Source organism: Sus scrofa, chromosome 3 (genome assembly GCF_054392235.1).
Source record: "Sus scrofa isolate SSC_HxYL_T2T_F1_AM1 chromosome 3, Sscrofa_HxYL_maternal_Yorkshire_Landrace_v2.0, whole genome shotgun sequence".
In the NCBI taxonomy this organism is placed as follows: domain Eukaryota; kingdom Metazoa; phylum Chordata; class Mammalia; order Artiodactyla; family Suidae; genus Sus; species Sus scrofa.
Window position 1 is genome coordinate 132194492 of NC_139385.1, and position 13841 is coordinate 132208332.

At 43.8% G+C, this 13841-nt stretch overlaps 1 protein-coding gene across 21 annotated transcripts in view; it reads right to left on the minus strand.

Annotated features, from left to right (window-relative positions):
- The window catches only part of KCNS3 (potassium voltage-gated channel modifier subfamily S member 3), a 38280-nt gene that overhangs the window by 13258 nt on the left and 11181 nt on the right, over positions 1–13841 (minus strand). For 6 of the 21 annotated variants that reach the window (XM_021085913.2, XM_085015980.1, XM_085015967.1 and 3 more), the window contains exons 2-3: positions 7848–7900; positions 5398–5503 (exon numbers count right to left, since the gene is read on the minus strand). The exons of 3 other annotated variants lie outside the window; for them this stretch is intronic. The gene's annotated coding sequence lies outside the window, so the exon portion shown is untranslated. Of the gene's footprint in view, positions 1–5397; positions 5504–7847; positions 7901–13316; positions 13486–13841 lie in introns of those variants that run through there. 12 more of the 21 variants (XM_021085911.2, XM_085015977.1, XM_085015975.1 and 9 more) reach the window with 3 other exon arrangements.

A 13841-nucleotide genomic window follows, 5' to 3' on the forward strand; every position in this document is an offset into this window, starting at 1 on the left:
GAGGAAGGATCCAGAAAAAAGGCAGCTCTACCCACGTGAATTTCTGAGATGAGACTCTTGGCAAAAGAGGCAGAGAAAGTCTCGACAGGGATAAATAAACTCAGTTCAGAAGCCAGGACCCTCTCCCTCTCCTTTTCCCTCCTTCCCTCCCCTTCCTCTTACTTCTCCAGGGCCTCTCAGCAGCACCTCATTGGGCTAGCCTCAGAGTATTTGTGTTCTACTTGAAATGCAACAATATCGTTGTGCCTTTTTTAAAGGGTATAGCGCACATATATAGGCTTCCTTTCTCTACCAGACGCCTTTCCAAATGCAGCACATTTTAAAAGGAGGTAAGATTAATCTGGCTAGGAGATAATTAATAACTGCAAACAGCTTTGATATGACTATATTAATTACTGAAGAAAAAATTAACAAAGTGCATAGGGTATTCAGCACTTCTAAGAAAACCCAAGCACTGTTAGGCACTGGCTCATCACCCAGAAGGATGGGATTGGCCCAGGGACAGACCATGAGGTTAGCCAAGTATCTTTTTTACAGAAACTGGTGCCCAGTGGGCATCAATGTCTGATGCATGAATATCATCCCAGGCTGTCCCCTTTCTCTCTCCTTCCTAGAAAAACACAGAATTCTTGTGCCTGGCCTCATCTTCCATAACCATGATTTCTGAACAAAAAACTGGATTTTTGGAAAACATATAAAACTAGTTGATACCTCTCTGTGAATTTATGTCCATTCATGCCCTGCTTAGGGCATTCACACACTTAGATGTGCCCTCTCCAAGTAAAATGATAACTAGCATTTTTTAGTCCATATAACAAACACATCAAGAACCTTCCCAGGTGGTGATATTCCCATTTTATACGTGGGACACTGAGGTTCAGAGACACTGTCTGCCCAAAGTCCCACAGCTAACAAGTGCCAGAGACAGGATTCAAACCCAGGTAATTCTGCCTGATTTCAACTAGTGTAGAAAAACAAGATCCACTTAGCTGAGGGGGAAAGTCAAGGAAGGACTGGGAGAGGTGGCAGAACGTGGCCCCAACCAGCATGTTTGGGGGGAAGATAAAACGTGTACTTCCAAGGAGTTCTCGCCTTCCCACTGAACAATCCCACCAAATGGTTCTATTTCGCTATGTTCCTGCCATCTCGATCAGTGTGCAACTGTTCAAAAGAAGACAGGATCATTTGTGATTTAGCACTTAGGCAGGTTTCTGCCTTTGTTGAGTGATTCAGCAGGATCCTAGCAAAACACATCCAGTTCACTCAAGTATCACTAGCCTCTGCAGAATTCATTCCTCTTCACAGAACAAAGGGAGACCCTCCGAGGCATCCTTGGACTGCCCTCTAGCCTGGCTGTATTTCCTGGCGGGTTGACTACAGCAGTTTAAAATGTCGAAGATGACTGCCTCCAATACCGAGAGAGAGAAGGTGAAGATTAAGTGGCATACTGGACTCTTTCATCATCCAGAGACCTGACAACCAATCTCGGAACAGAATGAGGAAAATCAAACGGACAAGCAGACAGTACACAGGAGTGCTAATGATGCCCTATGTCCTTCTCCCAGGACTCAGAATCACAGGAATAAGGTTACTCCCCCAAAATTAAACTATAAAATCAGTGCCTAAGAGCTCAAAGCAGATGCTCTAAGTGACAGTGCAGCCAAGGTCGGTGTCCTCTGTATTTGCAGAGCATCCTGACAGCACCTGTCATATTATTCTGAAATGTTGTCACCTCAGTGCCATCCACTAGACGGAAAAGCCTCCAGTTAGGGACAGCGTCCTAATATCAGTCTTCAAATTAATTAGCCCTGTTACACAATGATGCTTGACATATTTTTGTATTGAACCAAGGTCTCTCCCCCAAACCAATGAGACTAAAGAGAAAATTAAAGAATCAATATGGATAATGAAAGGCAGTGGGTCAGCCATGGAAGCAGAGGAAGAAAGTGTAAAAGATCAAAAGTGGTTGCCAAGACCCATTCCAGCACTTTCTCAAGGAGAAAAGACTTATCCTGAAGATTGAGTCTCTCCAACACTGACGGGATACATCTTGAGTGGAGTTTTAAGTGTCCAGACATCAGAGTTTCATGGATTATTAGATACCCCAAGTCTCCCCTTGTTCTGATTCCAGGTCCCCAGAGGCACCTGCTGGCGATTTCAGTTGCCAGGCTTCTTGCCAACAGGGAGTATATAAGCTATGCAGCCAACACAAGCATCTGCTCTGTCCACAAGCTCTATTTATTAGTGGCACTTAATAAGGCAAAAATAAGTTTATTTACTCAGCTTCCTATTCGAGTCAATTTTCTAGAGTTTGACCAGTTCTGGGAGACCTGAGAGTGAGTTTCTGAAGTTGCAAGTCTGAGAGAGAGCTGACCCTGACCTGTGATAACGTTACCAGGTAAATGACACACACCTAAGAGGCCCCTCCTGGTGACCAGCCAGTTTCCCTGGAGACACCCTGACCTTGCAAACTTCCACAGCAGGGACTCTCAGCTCACCACCATTGACATTTTGAGACCAAATCATTCTTTTTCGTGGGGGCTCTCTTCTGCCTGTAGGATGCTTCCCTGGCCTTCCTCACTAGGCTCCAGCCCCCAGTGGTGTGACAACCAAAATGTCTCCAGATGTTGCCAAATGTTGCTTTGAGAGGAAAATCATTCCCCATCGTGAACCACTGCTCAACAAGTAGAGTAGAAGAATCTCGGGCATCTATTCAGGAGCTGGAAGTTCAGAAAAGTCAGAAAGATAGATTGTACTAATACCACATCTGCTGATGGGGGCTGGGGAAATTTCCCCCAAAACATGTATTCTTTCAGAATTCAGTCATGGCATTTCTGGTGTCAGACAAGCAAAACTTGGCAAATGAGTTAAGATAAAAGCAAGGTTAACCTTTTGTTGAAACTCAAAGCCTGCATGACACAATTTGAGTCTACAATAAAGGTTAGTGGGTTTTTTTTCTGGGAGTCTGTCTTATATTTGCTAACATTTTTGGTCACAGAATAATGCACAAGGCCCGTGAACTAAGAAAGTTTCAAAGATGTTGCCTACTTCCGGGGGCTGGAAGGAGTGTTTCTGCTGCCCACACCCACTCTTAACTAAATCTTCTCATCCTGCAGGAACTCACTGATGTTCCAGGAAAAATGCAAATATATATCAGTTTTACAGTCTTGCCACTATTCATGAGACCAATTTTCAATAAAATCTAGAGTAACAAAGTAACACGAATAATAATAAAAGGTGACGAGTTCTCATTGTGGCTCAGTGGGTTAAGGACCTGATGTCTTTGTGAGGATGTTGGTTCCATCTTTGGCCCCTTTCAGTGGGTTAAGGATCCAACATTGCCCCAAGATGCAGCATAGGTCACAAATACAGCTCGGATTCAGGGTTGCCATGGCTATAGTGTAAGCCACAGCTGCAGCTCCATTTCGATCCCTGGCCAGGGAACTTCCATATGCCATATAATAATAATAAAAGGTGAAATCTGACGCTACCTCTAGGGTTAGGGTTAGGGTTAGGGTTGCTTAAGTATTAGAATTGTGGTCCAAGGCTTTCCTTAAATAAAATTAAAATATCACAATCAGGCCACCATTATGGAATTTAATGTGCCAGAAAACCTGTACTTATATGTAAATCCTACATTCCAAAGCAGTCAGAATAATACAACGCTACCTAGTTGATTCAGAAAGTAGATTACTAAGAATATATGCAAATAACTTCATTTTTCCAAATTATCAAACTTCAAGAAATCCCTTCAGTGAATATGAAAAATCCTTGAATTAGCAATATTTTTTTTTCCTTGATTTTGCTCTGTCCCAAGAAGAAAATGAAAACTTCCCAGGATCTAACCTATTCAGGAATTAAAAATAAATTGACAGAGGTTCTGGTCTTCAGAGAGAAAACCAATAAGTGTTTTCTAAAATAAGGCCTCAAGGTATTTGAAAGGTTAACACAAATAATAGTTCTCTTGGCCGTCCGGAATAGTGACTGCAATACCATCCCCAGAATCCCAAGGGCTGGAAGCCCAGGTAACTAAACACCATCTCCTCTCCTGGGGTTCTGTGTTCCTAGACACCCTCCCCTGGGGAGCAGTGTGGAGTAGCAGGCTGTTGTTGAGTCATCTCCAAAGAAAAACCACAGAAATGAAGGCGAGGGAAAGCCCTGTGAAAAAGGCTGCACCTCATAAGAAGCAAAATCACATAGCCACTGACCCATGGTGCTCCAGGATCGCCACCATTCCACTGGCCCCAGGAAGGGGTGCCTCGGCTCCTTCCACCCTGCAGGAGTTCCCCAGCTTCATGGCTGACCCCAAACAGGGGCTCAAGCCTGCAGCCAGGGGAACAGGCAAATCGGTCCACCTGGGGGCTTTAGACTTGGGCTCAGTCTCATCTGCCCCCGTGTTTTCATTGAGGCTGAGCCATTGAGGCATCAAACATCTACAGCAACACAGTGTTAAAATGAGCAACTGGAAGCAAGCGGTTCTGGGGAGTACAGGCGAAAACAATCGATCATCCAATGGTAGTAACCACGTTAACCGGTTCAAGGAAGCCTCTTGGTGGCCCCCAGTCATGTGAGTCATGAAATCTCACAGTGTCACATTTAGGAAGCTATCCTGAGGACATAAATTAGACACAAATCCAAGAATGTAAATACAAGGACGTTCACTGCATCATTAATTATTCATAAGAATAAAAAGTCAAAGGCAATCTAAATGTCCATCAGTGGGGAATGGTTAAACAGATTAGGAGGTAGCCATGCAGTGGGATTCTCCGTGGCCATTAAAAAAATGCTGAAATGATAGTAACAGCTCCACATTCTGAGCCCAGCGCCGCTCCAAGTGTTTGCGTGCCCGAACCCATTTCATCCTCACAACACGCATACAAGCCATATTTTTTATTGGACTCATTTTACAGATGGAGAAACTGGTAAATAGAAAAGTTAACTAACTCTCCAGGGTCAACAGCTCTTAAGGGGTAGTTTCATGGTTTGAATTCAAACAGTAATACTCTAAAGCCATTTCCTTTTCCACTGCGCTCCACTGCCCGCGGATTCATGGAAAGATAGTCCCAATATGAGAAGTAAAACGAGAAAATAATTTAAATAAGATAATGCCATGATGTGATCTTTATAAACTGATTTGGTAAAATTAAGCAAACTCTCTAAGAATATGCACTAAAATGCAAAATCTATAACCATATACAGGAACTCTGGCTGACGGACTCCGGGGTGATTTTTTGCCTTCAGCTCTGTACCTCTCAACATTGTGTCAATTTCTTTACAAGTCTTACAAAACACTTATGAAAATGGCTATTTCTACTTGGGGAAAAAAACAGATCATAAGCAGCCTTGGTCAGTATCTGGAAGGGGGTGGGTAGTGGGACAGACGTTAAGTCAACTTACAGATCTGGGGGTCAGAGAACCTCGGCCCGGCTTCGGTATCATTTGTAGGAATCACAAGCTTCTGCTGTTCCTCACGTCTGTTTGAGGGGAGGCACGATGCAGGGAACTACAAAGAACAAAATACAACTGTGGCTCTTGCCCTCAGAGCTTACGGGAGCTTAGAACAGTTTGGGGAAGGGTAAATACATAAATAACCCGCAACCCTGAGTAGAATTTGTCCTGGAGGCGAGGTACCGCGAAGGTGCTGCAGTTCACAGGAGGTACGGGGTCCCTCCAGAGAGGCAAGCAGGGACAACTACACCAACAGGTGTATCAGGGCTGACCCCTGAGGGCTGGGTCAGATGTGAACAAGGAAAGGAGGCAGACGAGAATGAGAAGGCTGTTCTCCAAGCAAAGGAAAGAGCGCAGGCAAAGACGTGGAGACTAAGCTTGTCACAGATGCAAAGAGCAGAAAATCATCGGTGAGTTTGGCCCAGGTGTAGCCCTAGGACCTGGAATAAATAGATTAGATTCTTTCTTCTTAGAATATAAATAACTCTGTCTGTCCCATCCACACCTCTGTGAGCTAGGAGTAACCCAAGTGAGAGATGTCTCTACAGAAGGAGAATGGAGGAGTTCCAATTGTGGCTCAGCAGGTTAAGAACTGGACTAGTATACATGAGGATGCAGCTTGGATCCCTGGCCTCGCTCAGCGGCTTAAGGATCTGGTGTTGCTGCAAGCTGCAGTGTACGTAGGCTGCAGATGCAGCTTGGATCCCGAGTTGCTATGACTGTGGTGTAGATTAGCCGCTGCAGCTCTGATTCAACTCCTAGCCTGGGAACTTCCATATGCCTCAAATGCAGCACAAAAAAAAAAAAAAAAAATGGAGATTGGATTTCCTATGGCCGTAGAGAGAATCTGCTGAAACAAAGGGACCACCACACTCACACCCCAGATCTCCTGAACTATTCAGCCACAAGGAGCCAGTCAGAGAAATTAAAAACAAAAAACAGAAAAATCTCTTGGAGTTATCCCTGTTCATCTTTAAAACATCATCATTAAAAATAAAAAACAAAAAAAATCCCTGGCGTTATCCCAGAGCTTCTCTAATGAGTTAATAAAGAATATACATTGCTAAGTCATAAATTGGCTTTAATATTTTGTTAAATGTATTTCCATACAAGTGGATTCTTTTATATCCTGCGGCTTTTTTTTTTTCCTTTCAAAATGCTATTCTTAGGAGTTCCCTGGTGGCCTAGCACTTAAGGATCCAGCATTGTCACTGCTGTGGCTCAGGTCATGGCTGTGGCACATGTTGGATCCCTGGCCTGGGAACTTCTGCAAGCTGCAGGTGCAGCCAGATACATATATGCACACACACATATATGTATATATATGTATGTATGTATATTATGTATATATATATATATATGCAAATAAAATATATGTAAATAAAATGACTTTTAAAACTAAATAAAATGGCTTTTCTTAAAAGTAGTCCATCGGCTTCCCAAGACAGCCGAAGGGGTCTGTGGCACAAAAAGAGATAAGAATGCCTTAGCTGGAGATCCTGTTAAAATGTAAGTCACTTCATGTTACTCCTGTGTTCAACCCTGTGGTGACTTCCCCTCTCCCACTTGACTTATCTGATTTTATGCCCTACTCTTTTCACTCTCTCATCCCCAGCTGGCATACTGGTCTCTGTAACAGCCCTTAATCATACCAAGTGAGGCATATTCCTGCCTCAGGGCCTTTGCACTGGCTGATCTCTGTGCCTAGAAGGCTCTATTTCCAGGTGATTGTGTGGCTTCTTCCTCACTTCTTTCGGGTCTTTACTCAAATGATAGCTTCTCAAGGATGCCTTCCCTGGTTACCCCATCTAAAACATCCCCCAATGAAACTCCTAGCCCGCTTCCTTACTTTATTATTCTTCTCCTTAGCATTTGCTGATCCCTAAAATACATGTAGAAACATATGCTTTGTTTCTTTATCTTATTTATGGTTTGTTTTCCCATTAGGATATGAGCTCCATGAAGGCAGAATTTTTTGTCTTATGCCTTTAACCTCCAGGACACATATGAGGTTCCTGAAAATTACACGTTGAATTGACTGATGAATCAATCAGTCGGTTAACATTTATCACATAGCTTGGCTACCAGCTGCTTCCATTCCATGTCAAATCTTAAGGTCTCTCTTGCCCACTGCGCTACTGGGAGAAAAGAAAAATGACAGCAAATGTGCTTCTGAAATTGTGGTCACCACAGAAGAAAAGTGGCTTTATTTATCAGCCACTGCAGAAGAGAGATACATTTTTTTTCCTTAATCAAAAAAGAGTTTTACATCAAAGACAAGATAGATAAGCTCTAATACACACACAATAAGTTACTGGATCAAGTTATATCATAACAAATACAAAAAAAGTAAATAGAAAATTCAGCATATGGCATAAAACCAATAACAGCACACTAACCCAGAATGCAACAGAAGTGATGCCGGTTGATAAGATCATCACACAGATTCCACCTGGCAAATGATAAAAAAGGAAATGGACAGCTTACAAATGCACGAGTAAATGAAGGCAACAAATCACCACGTAGGCACTGCTTGACTTACCTTGCTGTTGTTAAAATGCAAAACTACCCATTTGAAGGTACCGCTGCTCACATATTAAAAGCACAAAACTGGAGTTCCCGTCGTGGCTCAGTGGTTAACCAACCCGACTAGCATCCATGAGGCTGTGGGTTTGATTCCTGGCCTTGCTCAGTGGGTTAAGGGTCTAGTGTTGCCGTGAGCTGTGGTGTAGGTTGCAGATGAGGCTCAGATCCCACGTTGCTGTGGCAGTGGCATAGGCCCATGGCTATAGCTCTGATTCAACTCCTAGCCTGAGAACTCCATATACTGCCGGTACAGTCCTAAAAGACAAAAAGATTAAAAAAAAAAAAAAAAAACCACAAAACTGCATTTAATACTGGTAAAATCTGAAGTTCACAGACATACAAAACATCTCACTCCATTCTATACCCTGGGAGCACGTGGTTTTGACAAGAACAAACTTTTTCTTGTAGGATAATCTGCCAGCCTACCAGAGCTAGGACTGGACTCCTTGTGGTTATAAAAGATAAGTAGAGGACAAATAAAGAAAGTACCATTTTATATCATAATGTCCTTATAAGTTATGTCCAAGTCACTCACACTAAAAAATAACACAGGATAAAACCTACCAACCCCAAATTCCTCTTTGTAACACAGCTTCTTTTTTTCTTAACTTTATTGGAGTATAGTTGACTTACAATGTTGGATTAGTTTCAGGTGTATGACAAAACGGCTCCATTATACATATGCATATATCCATTCCTTTTTCTCATATAGGTTATTGCAGAATACTGAGTACATTTCCTTGCGCTATACAGTAGGTCCTTGAGCATGGGTATACTATGCAACACTGCTTCCTGAAACCATTTTTTCACATTCATCCCTCCTTCTTCTCCTACAATACTTGCCCTGACACTGCACTGTCTTTGCTAAAGGCACCTCCAGATGACCAAACCCAAAGGAACCTTCCCATCTGTGCTTGGACTTACTCATCCAAGGCTTTTGTCACTGCCAATCCTGGCCCCCTGCAGATCACTGATGCCACTTGTCTGGCTACTTAGTCCTGGTTTCTGTGAAACCCAGTTTCCTCTTCCCAAACCTTGAGTCTGAGGTCACAAAATAAAATACCTGCAGGGGCTCAGCAGTGCCCCAAATGAGAAAGGAGGTCACCTGGATGCTGTGACAAGCTGGAGACCACCAGCCCTGCCAGAAAGGGACCTCTGTCCCTTACCTGTGGGCATCAGGTGGCCAGATTGCCCACACTGCTGAGAACATCCACACATCTTATTTTTATGGGAGAACTTTCCCAACTTTTTCAATGTTATCAATTTTATGTTAATATTTTAATACTGTAAGCCAAATGAAACAAATCTGTAGCCTGGATATAATCTTCCTCCATGTCCCTCTCTTTTCTCCTGGGAACGGCACCTGAGTCTGGAGCCAGGTGTGGAGCTGCAGCCCAGAGCTCCCTCCTACATTGTGGGCTCATGGAACTGCCTACTGGATATGTCCAGTCAAATGTCCCAGTGGGACCTTGAAATAAACACATCCACAATTTCCCTTCATCCTCTATCCCCAAATCTCTCTCAAATCCCTTTCCTTCCCCTATCTCTCCTGCCTCTGCTTTAATTCAGTATTTTTCCACGGTTTACTCCAATAGGCTTTTGAGTAGCCTGCCTTAGGCCTGCCCCCATTCTCTACCCTCAAATTCATTCCTCATGCCAAGCTAAAGTTACCTTCTAACATGCCCAACCTTAAAGTGCTCTGATGGCTCACCTGAGCTTCAGGATAAAATCTGGCTTGAACTTGAATCCTAGGATCACCACTCACTAGCGGTGTGATTTGGGCATGTCACTTAAGCTCTCTGAGCTTTGGTTTCCTTGTCTGTGAAACCTGGCTACAAAATAACACATACTGCATTGGGCAGTAAGGACTATAGATAAAATAATAAAAAAACAAGGCCCTCTGTGCTTGGTACATAGTTAATGCTCAATTAAATGTTAGCTGTCAATATTATTATCATTCCTCATCTATTATCGTAGCCTGCATAACCCAACTCAAACTCCAGGACTATGAAGAATTATGTGAAATTCTCCAAAAGTGCCCCTGACTTCTCACTTGCTTGCTCAGAATGCCTTCAAGTCTCATATTCTCTATCGCATTCTTCAGAATCAAGTCTTTGACCCCTGACCTCTCCTTACCCCAAAACCAGGCTTCCCCACATCCCCACCAGTATCTGTATCCATCTGAGTATATAACTTACGGAACTGCAGTAAAGTATTTTTCTCAAAGCCTCCACCGTGACCCTGTGAGCTCCTCAAAGACAGGGCCTATTTTTTTCTTAATCTTTGCATCCTTAATTCTCAGCAAGAAATACAGAATGAATTAATGAATGACCTTCTTTAACACCTAGATCCACCCAGAGAGGTAGGCATCCTCATAGGCCACCATTTACGGATGAGGGAATTAGGGTTCAGAATGGTCAAGGGCACACGGGAGACCACAAGCCCAGAGCCCAAGCCCTGCTCTCGCAGTGAGGCCCCTGCGGCAAGCGGATCACACTCTGCTCCTGTTAGTGGTCTGCTGAGTGTCCTTACACACCAAGCTCACATACTCACAGCAAACCTCACTTTCACCCTCCCTCACTAAACACGTGTGGGAGAATACACACATATATATATCCTTTTTCATCTCATACTCTTTTTATGAAGAGCTACCAAATATCTACCAAGGTCATTACATAGGTCACATGTGATTAGTACAAGAGTCACAATTTTTTTGTACAAAGTGTGTACAGTCAGTCTTCCTGCGGGAGTATCTACTACAAAACAATTTTTCTAGCAAACCCCATAGAGTGCTTACTTTGTACTAGGCGCTGCTTTAAATACCTTATTTCATCTGCCTTAAGGTAGAGGTTGTTATCCCCATTTTACAGATGAAGAAACTGAGCCCAGAGAGATTAAATAACTTTCCCAGACAGTAAGTGTTAAAGCTAAGAGTCAAATTCATAGGTAGGAGCACAGACTCTGTACCTTGTCTGACTTGATTTGAATTCCCATTCTGCTACTTTCTAGTTCTATGACTTGGGTAAAGTATTAAAATCTCTCATTGATATTTCCTGATTGATAGATAGATAGATAGAGAGAGAGAGAGAGAGAGAGAGAGAAAGAAAGGCAGGCATAACAGGTAAACTAAGATAAAATGAACATGCCTACCTCAAAGTACTGTTATGAGAATTAAATGAGTTATTATGTACATCAGGTTTTGAACAGTACACAGCATTAATGTAAGTCCTGCATGACTATCAGTTATTATTATTTTCATCATTAAGCATTGCCAGGGTCCGGCATGTCCACAGAGATCACGCATCTCTTTGATGCTATTTCCATCTCTCCTCCCAGGTAGACACACCCGCAGCAGCACCGCCTTCAGCAACACTAGAAATCTGGCAAAGTTGGTCGGCAGGGCCTTAGTTTCCTGTGGCCCCATCAGTACGTCCCTCGATCCCTTTTGGCAAACACCATCCTTGCGATGGCCTGTTTCCCTTTCAAAACCGGTAGGAAAGCCTGTGAGGTTAGTCTTCGTGCCCTGGTGTGAGGTCAGACCTCCTGACAAGTCCCACATCACTGAGGAGTTTTTGGATACAAACAACAACTGCGTGGCTCACTGAGAGATCCAATGTTTGTCAGTCAGAAAGCTCTCTGAGGCACGCGGGGCCAAAGAAAAGACTGGAGAACCACACCTGGCCACCGTCGGGAGCCAGGGCACTTCTGAATGACCTGGGAACATAAAACACCTCCTGGAAGAAGAGGCCTGGTCAGGGAGAGCAAGGAACACAGCAGGGGCCTCCTCTGTCCTCCAGTCTCTCCACTGACAGAGCGCCTGAGGGGCTGGGCCGAGAGCCGCCTGCCCACCCCGTGCCCACCCACTGCCTGGACTGGGGCAGAACGAACCTCGGGGACATCCTTAATACGTGGCAGCTCTCCACGACAACATGCAAACAAGGAGGAATACATACGCCCCGGAAATCAGGGGGCCGCAGGAAGAGGAAACAATGTGGCCAAACATTCCAGGGAACCCTCCCAGAGAGTTCTCCATCTTGATCTTAAACATAAATACAAATACAAATATAAATATGAATGTAAATATAAATACGGAGTTCCCATTGTGGCTCAGCCGGTGAAGAATGGCGTAGGTCGCAGATGTGGCTCTGATTCGACCTCTAGCCCAGGAATTTCCATATGCCGCAGGTGTGGCCGTAAGAAAGAAAAAATAAATTTTTAAAAATATAAATATAAAGAATGTAGACGTCTAAGGACTATCAGGCATCAAGACGCCGGTCAAATCAACCACCTGGGTGAGAAGCCCCCTCTCATGCCCCCAAATCACACCAGGAGACAAGTCAGTGATCATCTTGACCCCACTTCTCACTAACACCCCTTCCCTCAGGCAGTCAGAGAGACTTTTCTAAACTACAAGTCAGAACATGACTCTACCGTCTAGAAATCTTCAGCGGCTCCCCGTGTGTTCAGGACAGAGTTCAACCTTCTCCGCAGAGGCCAAAGCAAGAACACCCCCATCTGCCTCTCAACCTGGGCGCCCACCAACCGACCTCAAACCCCTCAGCCTCAGTCCCGTCAGACTACTGACCAGCCTGAGCCTTGCCGGGCACTCTTTTTTAAAAGCCATTGAAGCTGTTCCCTCTGTTCCCTTCTTTTCCAGTCAATCTCACTTTTGCCTTCAAGAAATCGGCTCCAATGGTACCTTTTCCAGGACATTCTCCTTTGATGTAGCACATGCGGGTGCAGGTGCACACATGCCCCCCCACACACACACATCTATGTCTAAATAGGCACCTTCAAAAAAAAGAAAAAAACAAAAAACCAGTTCCTGTTGTTGCTCAGTGATAAGGAACCCAACTAGTATCCATGAGGATTCGAGTTCGATCCCTAGCCTCGCTCAGTGGGTTAAGGGTCCGGTGTTACCATGAGCTGTTGGGTAGGTTGTAGATGCAGCTCCGATCCCCTGTGGCTATGGCTATAGGCTGGCAGCTGCAGCTGCGGCTGCAATTCGACCCCTGGCCTGGGAACTTCCATACGCCTCGGACGTGGTCCTAAAAAGACAATCGATCAATCAATCAATCAATAAGAACTTTCCTCCATGCTTGCATAATCCTATTTATCTTAGTAGTATCACAGACATGAAGTGGTATCAGCATCCGATCCACAGCAGACAAGTGGGAGATGTCTCGTGGAAGAGTGACTAAACGAATGTTCTACTTCAGGGTAAAATACAGGGATGTTTCTGCTCAAAAGAGTGGAGAAGCCTGCTTGGAAAGTGCCTTCACCTCGTACAGTCTTTCGTGGAGGCTCCAGGATGCAGGGGATGAGAACGGCTGACCAAGCCTGGCTTCTCTGTGCCCAGCCTGAGCACCTGACGCACTGTAGTCTTGCCAAAGGATTGTAGAACAGCATTTACTGCTGCTAGGAGTCACAGGTTTTTCCAAGTCATAAATCCTCAGCAGGGAAAGATAAATTAGGAGATTGGGATTAATATATACACACTACTATATATAAAATAGATAACCAACAAGGACCTGCTGTATAGCACAGGGAACTCTACTCAATATTTTGAAATAACCTATAAAGAAAAAGAATGTGAAAAAGAACATATATATATATAAACTGAATCACTTTGCTGTATACTTGAAACTAACACAACATTGTAAATCAAACGTTCTTCAATAAAAACAGAAAAGGAAAAAGAAAGGCAATAAATCCTCAGCATATTTGTAACAAAACTCCAAGACAGCCAAGTGTCTGTTGCTGTAGTAAGTTGCCACAGTGAATATTTATTTCATGGGGTAAAAAAA